The sequence below is a fragment of the Stegodyphus dumicola genome, chromosome 8, assembly GCF_044657685.1.
Source record: "Stegodyphus dumicola isolate Sdum_Otavi_A_Nest chromosome 8, ASM4465768v1".
Classification (NCBI taxonomy): Eukaryota; Metazoa; Arthropoda; class Arachnida; order Araneae; family Eresidae; genus Stegodyphus; species Stegodyphus dumicola.
The window spans coordinates 166,834,192-166,846,294 of record NC_140775.1 but is presented as its reverse complement, the minus strand read 5'-3'; the positions used below and the strand labels follow the sequence as shown (position 1 = coordinate 166,846,294).

Sequence of the window (12,103 nt, the reverse complement as noted above, 5' to 3'; positions counted from 1 at the left end):
TTTCTTTGACATGTAGTAGACAGGGTGAAAGCTGTTATCGTTCATAGATTTTTGTAGTAGGACTGCCCCCAAGCCATCAATGGATGCGTCGGTATGAATTTCGATAGGACTCTTTTGATTAAAAATACTTAAAACTGGTTGTTGAGAAAGCAAATATTTTAATCTGTGAAATGCGGCTTTCTGATCAGCATGAAATTGAAAGGGGGTGTCCTTACGAAGGAGATCACTAAGGGTTTTTGCAATGCTAGAATATGAGGGGATGAATTTCCTAAAATATCCCGTGAGACCGAGAAAGCGTTGGACGTCTTTCGTACTCTTAGGTTCGGGGTAGTTAATTACAGATTTTGTTTTCGAAGGGGAAGGAAAAAGTTTACCACCTTCAACGATATGTCCAAGAAATTCGATTTTTTTGTGAAGAAATTGACATTTACGAAAATTAACTTCTAGACCATATTCACTAGCAACTTTGAGTACTTGATTGAGACGATGGATGGCCTCATTTTCATTTTTGGCGGGAATAACTACATCGTCCATGTAGGGTAAAACATAACCTTTGACAATTAAATCACGAAAAACATAATTTATGAAGCGCTGGAATACTGAAGGGCAATTTGAAAGACCAAATGGCATTCGAAGAAACTGGAATTGTCCGTTATGAGTTACAAAAGCTGTATATGGTTTACTTTCGTCCGCTACTGGCACATGAAAAAATCCGTTACGTAGGTCAAGAGTACTAAAAATTTGGGCGTCTTGCAGTTTATCCAAAATGTCATCAATAAGAGGAAGAGGAAAATGATCCTTAATTAAAAGTCGATTAAGTTTCCTATAATCGATGCAAACACGGGGTGTACCGTCTTTTTTACGCATCACGAGAACTTGACTGGCATATGGAGATGAACAAGGTTCAATAATTTTAAGTTTCAACCATTCATTTATTTGTTTGTCAACAATTTCCCGTTCAACAAAAGGAAGGCGTCTAGGAGGGTTAAAAATCGGTTTATCATCGGATAGAGTGATATTAAGTTTAATATCTGTTGTCTTTGTTTTATTTGGGACATAAGAATTCAGCAAACGTTCTGCCGCAGCACGAAATTCTTTGGAAACATTTGAACCAATATCAAAAGCTGGAACATCGTCATTTATTGCAAAAATGAAAGATTCAGGAGCAGTTTCAAAGCATTGCTCGGAAGGTTTTGAAAAATATATACCGTCTGGTGTAATAGTTAATTTAGCATTTGTAATTACGTCACAGCCTACAATAAGAGAAAACTGCATAGAATGATTTGGAACAACTCTAATATTAGCCGGAAAGTCCTGATTATCAATGTTGATAATGGTTTGAAAATAGCCAATAATAGGAATTTTCGAGAATCCGAAACCAGTTAACACTCCAGAATTATTTGAAAGTGGTGGGGAACCAAGTTGAATCCATGTGTTTTCGTTCAGTAATGTGACCTCACTTCCAGTGTCAATTAATCCAGAAACTGTGCTATTGAGTATAACGACAGTTTTACACATATTACCGTGAGAGGTTTGTACTGTATTTACTTCGGCAGGTGGAGTGGAAGTCTCATTTGATGTTGTGGGGCGGCAATCCATAGATTTATGTCCAAAACGACAACAAGTTAGACACTTTGGGCCAAGAGAACGATTAGGACAGGACCGTGAGAGGTGTCCGACCTCATCGCAGTTAAAACAAGTTTGTGGTTTAGTTTTAGATGGACCAGTATTATTAAATTTCGTGTCGTGTTGTTGGTCTGAATTTTTTCGTCCAGTACCACGTCTGGGGCCATTAGTCGTATTTTTAAAATTTGATGGATGAGAGATATTTGTATGTCTAGTCGTAACTACAGATTCATAAGTGCGTAGCTTTTCCTTGAATTCAGAATATGATTTAGCACCGTAGAGAATAATTTTATCGGATGGGGTACCTAGTATTCCTTGAATGGTATACTGAATGACAGAAGCCTCGTCGATAACACCCTCACCACGATTCGCAATTTCGCGCATGGCGATAAAATATTGCAAAGAGCTTTCATTCGAGCGCATTTTTCTTCTTTCGAGTTGTTTATGAATTTCAATAGACGTAATTTTATCGGAGAACTCATTAAGTAATAATGTTTTAAACATGTCGTATGAATTGAGATTCCGTTGGGAAAACAAAAAAGTTTTAGCAGTACCCACAACAAGTCTTTTCGCAAAAACTAATTTTTGCTGGTCGGTAAGATTTGGGAATAATTGGAAATTATCCTCTATATCGTTGAAAAAAGCACGGACTGAATAGGAATCATTGCCTGAAAAGTTTCTGCAAGTGTTTGAAAGATCTCTCAAAATAAACCATAAGTCATGACTCATCTCGCGAATCTCGGTGTTCGCCGTCATATAAACACCGGAGCGACTCGAATTCAAATTTATTACTTCCGCGTCAGAAGAAACAACGCGATTTGGGCTTGGCGCCGTGAAGGGAGGGGAAGGGGGAACAGAAGAACTTAGACCTACAGGCGTCGGTGCACTGTCGGTGTTTGAAATTGAATGATCGTCATCGGATAAAAAACTAACATCTAGGGAACTGTGAAAATCCGTCAGATTAGTGAGGGCATGAAAAATTTTTTCACATAAAACATCTTTATTAGTGGAAGCTTCTAAATGTAATAAATTCGCCACTGATATAAAATCTGATAAAGAAAAATCTTTTAATAGAAGTTCTTTATGTTTTGCCAAATCGAAACTGTCCGGGAACGCGGCAAAATTTCGCATTCTCTTTCGCGAAGAATGATCAAAATCGGAATATCCGAGCACGGTATTAAATAATTTAATAACTCGTGTTGTGCCATATTTAAGAGAATTCGCTATCAATGGGATATCACCTAATTTTAGGGCCATAGTTCTTTAAACAGTAAAATAGGACAATATGAATATGAAATAGGGTATGTATGAATGAGAATTAAACAGTATAAACACAGCTTAAAATCGTAATACTAATAAATTATGAACGAATTAGGGAAAATTGGGCCTACCTAACTTCGGGGCAGTCCTTATAATCCAATATATATCTTGGCCAATCCAATGTAATCCAAAATCGAATTTCGATTTAGCGTTCAAAATCAGAAGAACGGACAAGTAGCATGTAACATCATTCACATATGTCGTCCAGCTTGAAGAATATTAAATCGTCATAAAGGCACGTCTTAATTCACATACGTCGTCTAGCTTGAAGAAGAATATTAAATCGTCATACAGGCACATCTTGCCTTTGTTAGCTTTCTGAACGTCTTTAGTGATTGCTGGTGTCTAAGGTTCGATTATAACGCATGCACAAAAGGCACGGTCGAGCCCCCAAAATGTGGGGAAAGGCAACGACCATAGTTGATAACACACATTTATTACTATTTACAAATATAGATTACATTAGGATTACAATTAATGAAAATGGTATACGAGCGATCGAGCGACGTCTGCTCCGCTCGCCAGCTAAACCTCGTCTTCTTCCGAAGGCGGGAAACACATGCTGACGCAATGCATACGTCATACAGTAGGGGATTAGGGAATATCATGACATAACGTTTCCCACAGTACTGGCTGAAGTTCTTCGAGTTTCTAGCTATACGAACATGACCATTGATACGTGATAGAACGCTACTTTCTTGGTAAGAGATACACTAAGCAGACGAGCATGAACAATTTGTCCTCTACTTCACTTTGAATATCACCCACTTATGTCTTATGATTCTCATTGCTACACAGAAAGGGAGATACTTCAGGCAACTTGATATCAGCATTTCTAATAACCCTGGAATTCAAATTTCAAATTTCCTGCTGTTAATAAAAATCGAATCTTTCAAGGTTCCCAGCTGGAAGTAAATATTGTTACGTTATTTTTCTTCTTCCTTTGGTACGTTCGTTACGTACGAGTTCGTGCGGATTTCGAGTGAATAATGACGACACTTCTTGATGAAGTATCAAAACGCATTTTATTGGCCAGTATAATTCAAGGCAGCTACAATAACACGTTTACAGTCGTCGAAGAACTACTATAAACACGCTGACACAATCAGTGACACAGCATTCGGGCTATCACGGTGAAGACAGCTTCACGGCAAAGCACCAGAGTACAGCTCCCAACTCTGCTCAGTCGTTCTCGGAGCTCCACGTACTCTCGAGACTCTCCACGATACAACTCGCGATGCACTCGACGATACACTAGAGTACAGCTCCCGACTATTCGTTTCAGTCGTTCCCGGAGCTCAACACACTTTTTCGTCGCTGCACCAACCGCGATACACTAAGAGATTCTTTCGGTACACTCGACGGCCAACTCGGAACTCACTGACTGTCTATCAACTCGATGGACTCTCACGAACTAACTGATAGACTCCGCACGGGCTAACTAAACTAACTCTCCGCGTACCAGCAGGGTTTATATAGCTTTTGGCTTGTGTTCGAGAACATTCTGGGCTAGACCAGTAAGAATTCGTTCCAGAAAGTTCTCCATCCGTCTATAGTACATCGCAAATTTTGTCGCCAAATGTCACCAAATGGGACAACCTTGCCTTCCCTTGCCATTTTCTGGCAAACCTAAATCTGCTTTGCGGGGAAGCTATCTTGCAGTACGTTTACTTTTCGTAACAATATGTTAGCGACAAACTGGGAATGATGTATGCGCCAACTGTTTCAATTTCAGTGCCGTGAAAAACAGAGCAGGTCAACAATTAATATAAAAAAAATTCAAGTCAATTTTATTTAATACAAAAATTTGGTTTTGCGGAGAGTGTAAAAATTTAATACAATTTTTTTTAAATGAAAAATTTTTAATATATGAAAAAACTATTATCATCAAGTGTCATCCACTACAAGTTTCAAAAATGTATTTCAATTTGATTGGATGAATGAAAAGTATTTTATTAACGATTTAAAATGTGAAAAAAAATAATGTAGGGAGTGTGTGAGCTAGTAGTGGGAACTTAAAAAAGTGAATAAAACTTAAATTAGATTGGACTGGATTGTTTCAGTTGGCAAGGCATATTATGGTTATGAAACATTAGATGTCTTCGCGGAGACCTTTTCTGTGGAAATCTGGTTCGAACTCAAATTTTGAAGGAAAAACAAGAAAAACCTACGAAATCACTCCTTTCATCAGAATTTTAATACAGTTGAGTTATGTACATTTCGGAGCTCTTATCCTCCGGCCCGCTAGTGGGGAACAAAATAGCATATATCGAAATACGTACTTTGATTTTTAACTCTTTCGCATCGAAGTCGCCCGTAACGGCCGTTCATTCAGGCAACGGCAAACCGCCCCAACGCCTCTTTTATTTTCTACCTAGTTCTTTGCCCTCCACGTTAGTGTATCGCTCATTGGGATCGCGAGTTGTTAAAAGACATGTCAATCATTCTTTTGAAGCAAATAAAGGAGAAATACGGAAAGCTATTGACGTTCGCAGGTGCAATCCGGCCCTAAGGTGAAACTGCACACAATGGATGAAACCGCAGGGGGAAAGGAAAACTATTCCAAGACAAATTCGTAAACAAGGGCGTTTTCGATGTTTGTTGAAAACAGATTTGGTCGTCTCTCGATGCGAAAGAGTTAAACAAGCCTAGTTTCAATATTATCAAACTCTATTTAAAAATCGCGTGCATCCAGTCCGTGATTCTATTTTTATTTTATTTATTTATTTATTTTGCTCGTAACTATGCTGCAGTAGGACTTTTTTTTCCCCCTTCTAATTTTCAGTTACCTGTATTACATAAAAACCAAACTTCAAACTTCAAACAAAAAGCGGAATAAAATTTCGCTGTTTGTTTATGGCAGATGGCTGCTATCTGCCTAAGACGAGGAATGTCTTCATGGTACTGTCATATCAAGGTTTCCTGGTGTAAACTTTGCTCATGCTGCATAACAGAAAAGGAAAACAAAATGTTCGGGCAACAAGTTTTTCCCCCGGTGTCGACGAACAAAGTTTGTGATTTCACGTCTTAGTCATTACCACGGACTAAAGTAGTGCCTTGAGGGTAAGAGTTGGGCAAGAGCAAATCCATGCAAAATTGTGCGTCTAATTCGGGTTGTTGGAAGAGTAGCTATTGTTGATTGAAGAAGAAGTGGAAGTTAACTCAAAAAGTGATTTGCCATTTGGGATTCAAAGGAAAGACTTCGAGAACATGAAGGATGAAAAATGCGTGGCGAATGAAAAGAAGGGCAAAGTGCTATTCTGTATTCAAATAGGAAATTACACTCATAATTCTTGCAGGATGAAACCCATTATGCGTGTAATTTCCTATACGCATAATGGGTTTCATCCTGCAAGAATAAACTTTGCTTACCAAAAGGAGCAAAATGGAAGAGAGTCTTATTTTACAACCTTCATGAGTGGGCAAAGAGATGCGAAGAAAGGTAGCTTAGTATTTCTGATAAGTATTCTGATTAGATATATTTGAGATACTTTTTGGTGGATTATTGCTTGACGAAATCACATTTGACAAGTAAAATCCAGTAGCCTACGTTACTGAGGTACGTGGATATTGATGGATTCTGTTGAATAGAGCTTTTACCCCTGAAACAGGAAGTGAGGAATAATGACGTAGCCATGTTAACACGTAGTGTAGTTCACGGACTTCTCAGCAAGGAAACATAAACGTTTTAAATTTGAAAAAAAATAAAATAAAATAAAATAAAAACTGTGCCTGAAAAAGGAACTTTAATTTAAAAATACCTCTTTACAAGAGAAGATGTTATTACTATATGCATTTATAACGTTTAAAAAGTTAATAATACTTATTTATTAATTTTAGAATAATAGATAAAATACTCTACGTTTTCTTCAAATTTGCAAGTTTTATCCCCTGCGCATTTGTTATTAAATCATGAAGAAAAAACTGTGGCAGTCATTATCTTTTCTTCATCTGGATACTGACTGAGAGAATTCTACTACTCTTTCTAAGATAACTTAAATAACAGCTTTAACAGCTTTTTAAAGTTAGCCCCCCCCCAAAAAAAAACAGAAATAGCATCAGTTTGGCTTTGTTTTGAATATGGTATATGTCAATTTTTTTTTTTTTTTTTTTTTTTTTTTTCTGCAACTAAAGAAGTCGAACTTAATAGACAGACAGACAAAGTAGACAGATGACTTGTTTTGCACACACTAAGTCTTTCTGCACCGATGGGCGAAAAGTCAATCTTAGGTGCGAAGAAAAGGTATATAGAAAGGAGGGTAATTTCATATTTAAGAGGAGAGTAAAAAGGAACTTCGTACACTTTTGTACGAGTTCGAAAGGCCAGGAAGAAAAGATGGGACAAATTGTAATTTAAAATAAATGGCCAAAAAATAATAGAGGGGGGAAAAAAGAAAGGGCCTATAGAAAGAAAAGGAAAAGAAGTAGAAAATATCCTAGAATACGATTGTCACATTCTTGCCACTAGGTGGCGGGCATCTCTTCCTTTACTTTTGCTGTAATTAAGTTCCGAGAAGCAGTCGAGATTGGAACCGCTTTGAGGAGCGTAAAGACTCAGAACTAAAAATGTACTGTCTTAAAATAATTATCCCTTACCTTGTAAATAGTGTATATTAGCGTTTTCTTTGAATAAATAATTAAAAGACAAGATGGCCTGCTAATTGTAATAGAAACTCTTACTGGAAAACGTGATTATTAGAAGCCTGGCGTCGAGAACACTGAAGATGCAGCAGGTAAGGAATTTTACATTAATTTTATTGTAAATAGAAGAACCTGATGCAACAACGATTGTGTCCATAGGTGTAGTCAAAAGGAGAGGAAGCTGCGTTCATTTACAAAAAATAGTATCTTACAGGTGTGTGTAGTGAGTATGTTTGGTAAAGCGAATAGATTTGATGATAGAAAAAATATGGACAGTGTTGAGATGCTCCTTATCAAGGTATTTAGCATTTAATACAAGACAATATGTATGCTTCCATCCTGAGACACAACAGCAAAAGACCCGTAATATCAGACAAAAGTATATATTACTTGACTAAAGTAACTTTAGCTATTATCGTTCCCAACATTTTCATACATTTTTCAAAAAACAGCAGCAGACAAAAAACATAGATCCATACAGAAAACAAGACCACAACCGCACAATATATATATTACGGAGTGTATTTATTAAAAACATAAATTAAACATACTATTTATTAATTTAATTATCATAATTAATTACATGTACAATTATTATCAGTTTACTATCATAATTTGCTGCTTGTTAATTAATTCTAGTATAACACATATTGAGGCACACTGTATTTATATTAGCTCATAATTCTAAGAATTTTTTAAGGCTGTGAAGAATAATCCATCCCTCACATTTGGACATTAAACAGATAGCAAAGAACAGTATGAGAAAAAAGAAACGATGAGGTATAATATTTAAAGTCGATAAAATATTTAAGCGATGTGGGTAAAAAAGGGTCGGAGACGGAAGTAGCGCATAGGAGCCCCATTTTCCATCTCACGAAATTCCTCAAAACAAGATAAGGGATGTGACAGACAAGAACTGATAACATTACCGTCTGTTTGGAATTGTTACGACAAAAAGAGCCACAAGCAAGGAGCAATTTCAAGTATTGTTCGATGCTAAGAAACTGATGAAAAAATAAATTAATTAATTTAAAAGCAGTTTAGTGATAGAAATTTGATTTAGTTTAGATGAAAGAAGGTTACTTATCTCAAAATTCCTGGCTTTCGTCGTGTATCCTCACGGTGTCCGTTCTGTAACTCTCATCAACATCGGAGCAGAAATCTTTGGAAAGGGTGTAGATTTTGTTGCAATATTGTTGTTCGATAATATTTTGAAGTAATTTAATTAATAATCACTAAGAGGAGAGGAATGTTTTTTACTTATTTACAGAGCGCTACGAACGTGCGGCCGCTTGGCTCGGTGTTCGTCAGGGCTTAATTTCTAAAATTAGAAGTGCCCTATGGAAGACCGTCATCAAAGAGGAACAAGAGTAAACAGATAAATAAAATGATATTAAACTCATTAGTAATTTTAAAATTAAACAGTTAATTATTATCAAATTAATTAATAGCTATTTAATTAATGTTTATTAATTGTTATTTAATCAATATTTAATATCTTAGTACTTCACTCTTATTGTACTCGCTGTCACTTAGCGCACATTTACGAACACAGATTTTCCTTCCTGCAAGAATAACTAAGTTTAACCATCGATCACAATACACTAGATACGAAGGCATGGCGAGAAATTTACGCATTCCTAAACAAACTCCCTCAAATTTATTTATTGCCCTTCTTAAAGGGAAAGGTTTCCGTATTTGAGTGAGGGGGACTTTACTTGAACGTCTCATATTCTTATGAGTTCCTATTTCTAGGGAAATAGAGTATTGAAGGGTCTGCTTATTGTTAAACTAAAACGTTAGGAATTCTAATTTTTTCACTTGAAATTGTAGTTCAGTTTTATAAAAGGAAGTACCGCAGCTCATCTTATTTAGGGCTGCGGTGCGCTTCGGCTCGAATTGCAATTTATCTTAAAAATTGAGAAGTACCGGAGCTGGACTCCGGTGGGCTTCGGCACAATTTAAGCAGCGCCACTCCAGTAGAACTTAATGTTTGACTGCCCTTGAATGTTTTATTCAAAGTTTAATCTAAGGTTGCTGTTTTGACTTAATTGTATAAATTTAACATTGGCGTGTTTATTTTTCGATTTAATATTGTTACGAAATGTACAGGCGCCGTAAGATAGCTTTCCCGCAAAGCAGGTTTAGGGTTGCTATAAAATGTCAAGGGAAGGCAGGGTTGCGATATTTGGTGAGTAATCGCCCATTTGGCGACATTTCGCGACCAAATTGGCGATATACCATGGACGGATGGAGAACTTTCTGGAACGAATTCTTACCAGTTTAGCCCAGAATATTCTCGGACACAAGCCAAAAGCTATATAATCCCTACTGGTCCGCGGTCAGTCAGTGAGTGTGTTTGCCTCGTCTAGAGTGCGAGTTAGTCAGTATCGAGTTGGTGTCTCATCTAGCGAGTCAATCCCTGCCGAGTCGATCGAGTTGACAGCCGGGCAGCGAGTGCCGAGTGGGTCGTCGAGTGCACCGAAGGAATCTTTTAGTGCATCGCGGTTAGTGCATCGTCGAGAGAGGGTGTTGAGCTGCGGGAACGACTCTACCGAAGAGTCGGAATCTGTGCTCGTGTGTCGTCGAGTGCATCGCGAGTTGTAGCGTGGAGAGTCTCGAGATTACGTGGAGTTCCGAGAACGTCCAAACAGACCCGGGAGCTGTACTCTGGTGCTTTGCAGGAAGCTGTCTCCTCCGCTGTTGCCTGACAGTCTGTTTATAACTGTTCGACAACTGTAAAAGTGTTTTTGGAGCTGTCCTGATTAATATTGGCTAAATAATATTTGTGTGTTTCGATACTTCATAAAGTTTTGTCGTCATTCACTCCAAATGTACGAATCCCGTAACGTACGTAACATGAAGAAAAAAAAAAAAAACGCAACAATATAATAACAGATATTTTTAAAATAGTGGTCTAACTTATACTCACATTTATATACATACATTACATTTAAATAAAAACAAGATCGTTGTCTTAAGTTTGACAAAACAACTCCGCTCACAGTATCTAAAGAAAATTATTTAACCTTTCAAAAGAGGACCAAACGAGGAAGACCTTTTTTATGCGAAATTTTGATGTTTTAAATGATTATAAATTACCTAAAATGCTGAGATAGCTTTGTTTTTTTTACAAATTATCAAAGAATTCTTTTTTATTTTTGCAGTTGTGGCATTCAGTAATATTTACACCGTCATCGTGTGTTCCGTTTTAAAATAACTCGTATATGATTTATTATTCCTATCATCATTTCTGTAATCGGCCTATTGCTTCTCTTTTTTGAGGTGCATAGTGTCGGATTTTAACAGTTTCTCTCGCGCCAATCCAAGCAAGCGACTTTTCATTTCAACTTCACTGTTGCGGAGAACACAAAAAATATATAAATCAAATATATTCAAAACAGTTCATTCAATTGCGGCTGCCTCTACGCGAGGCTGGGTGCATTATGAATAAAGACAAAAATTCTTAATAAGCCATTCTTTATTGTCATCAAAACAGTCTTACTCTTCCGAGATCAGCTTTCGTTCTGTCTAGAAGCAAAACATTCGAAACATTCAGCACGCAGGCTGACGTCACGAACAGCAGCGAATCGCGCCAGTTATTACTTCAGTTCATTTCACAGCATCCTTCCCCCCTTGAGACTCAGGTTGAGTCTCAAACTCATAACAAACATTATTTAAAAGATCAAGTCTTTTTGGAGCTTTTACAAGTCGTCCAGAGGAGGAATATTGTTGCATAGAATTAGATTCCTCTGCACCCAGTTTCTTATCAGGAATTATGCTTCTGTCATTGGCCTATATCTTCAGAGGAAAGATGCGTTGTATAACTATCTCCTTCCTAAGTGGAGATGCTTTAAACCCTTTGCGACTCAGTGTTCCACTACATGGAATACACAAATTGAATCGCTTCTGAAACCTTTAAATTCAACCGTAATTGGATAAAAATGCCTTTATAATATACTTTGAACTTTTCTTTTTAAACAGTAGATAGCAGCATATCACAAGGAGACACAGAATTTTCATTTATTATGTGTTATTAAAATCTACTTTTTTCAAGTAGTTTTCTCTATTTTTTTAATGATATAAAAAATTTTATTTAGAAAAAAAAATTAGGCATAATTTTTCTGGCTATACTCCAAATTATTTGTTCTATATTTTTTTAAATCTTTCACACAAAAACCATACCCAGAATCATTCAATGAAAACGGGTGTTCCATTAGCGGGAACACTGCGCCTTTAGCGATCTCATGCTGTTACGAATCAGAATATCTGTGCTTAGGACAGAACATCCGTTGTTTACGTTTTCTGTTTCCGCTGTTTTGGGGGGGATGAATTCAAACAAAGCAGTATTGAGGGGTGAGGTGTGTTATGAAAGCCTTAATATCGGTATCTCGAATTTTTTGGGAGTCGTTTTTTAGGCGGGAATTTTATTAGTAGCTTGACTCATCTTTACTTAGACCCGCGCGAAATTTTTGCTGTCGCTTTTTAGTCTCATTCCCGTTTATTTTAGTATGTA

At 36.9% G+C, this 12,103-nt stretch overlaps 1 protein-coding gene across 1 annotated transcript in view; it reads left to right on the top strand.

The window, feature by feature from the left end:
- The window catches only part of LOC118180382 (protein SSUH2 homolog), a 128,717-nt gene that overhangs the window by 32,399 nt on the left and 84,215 nt on the right, over positions 1-12,103 (top strand). The window lies entirely within an intron of this gene.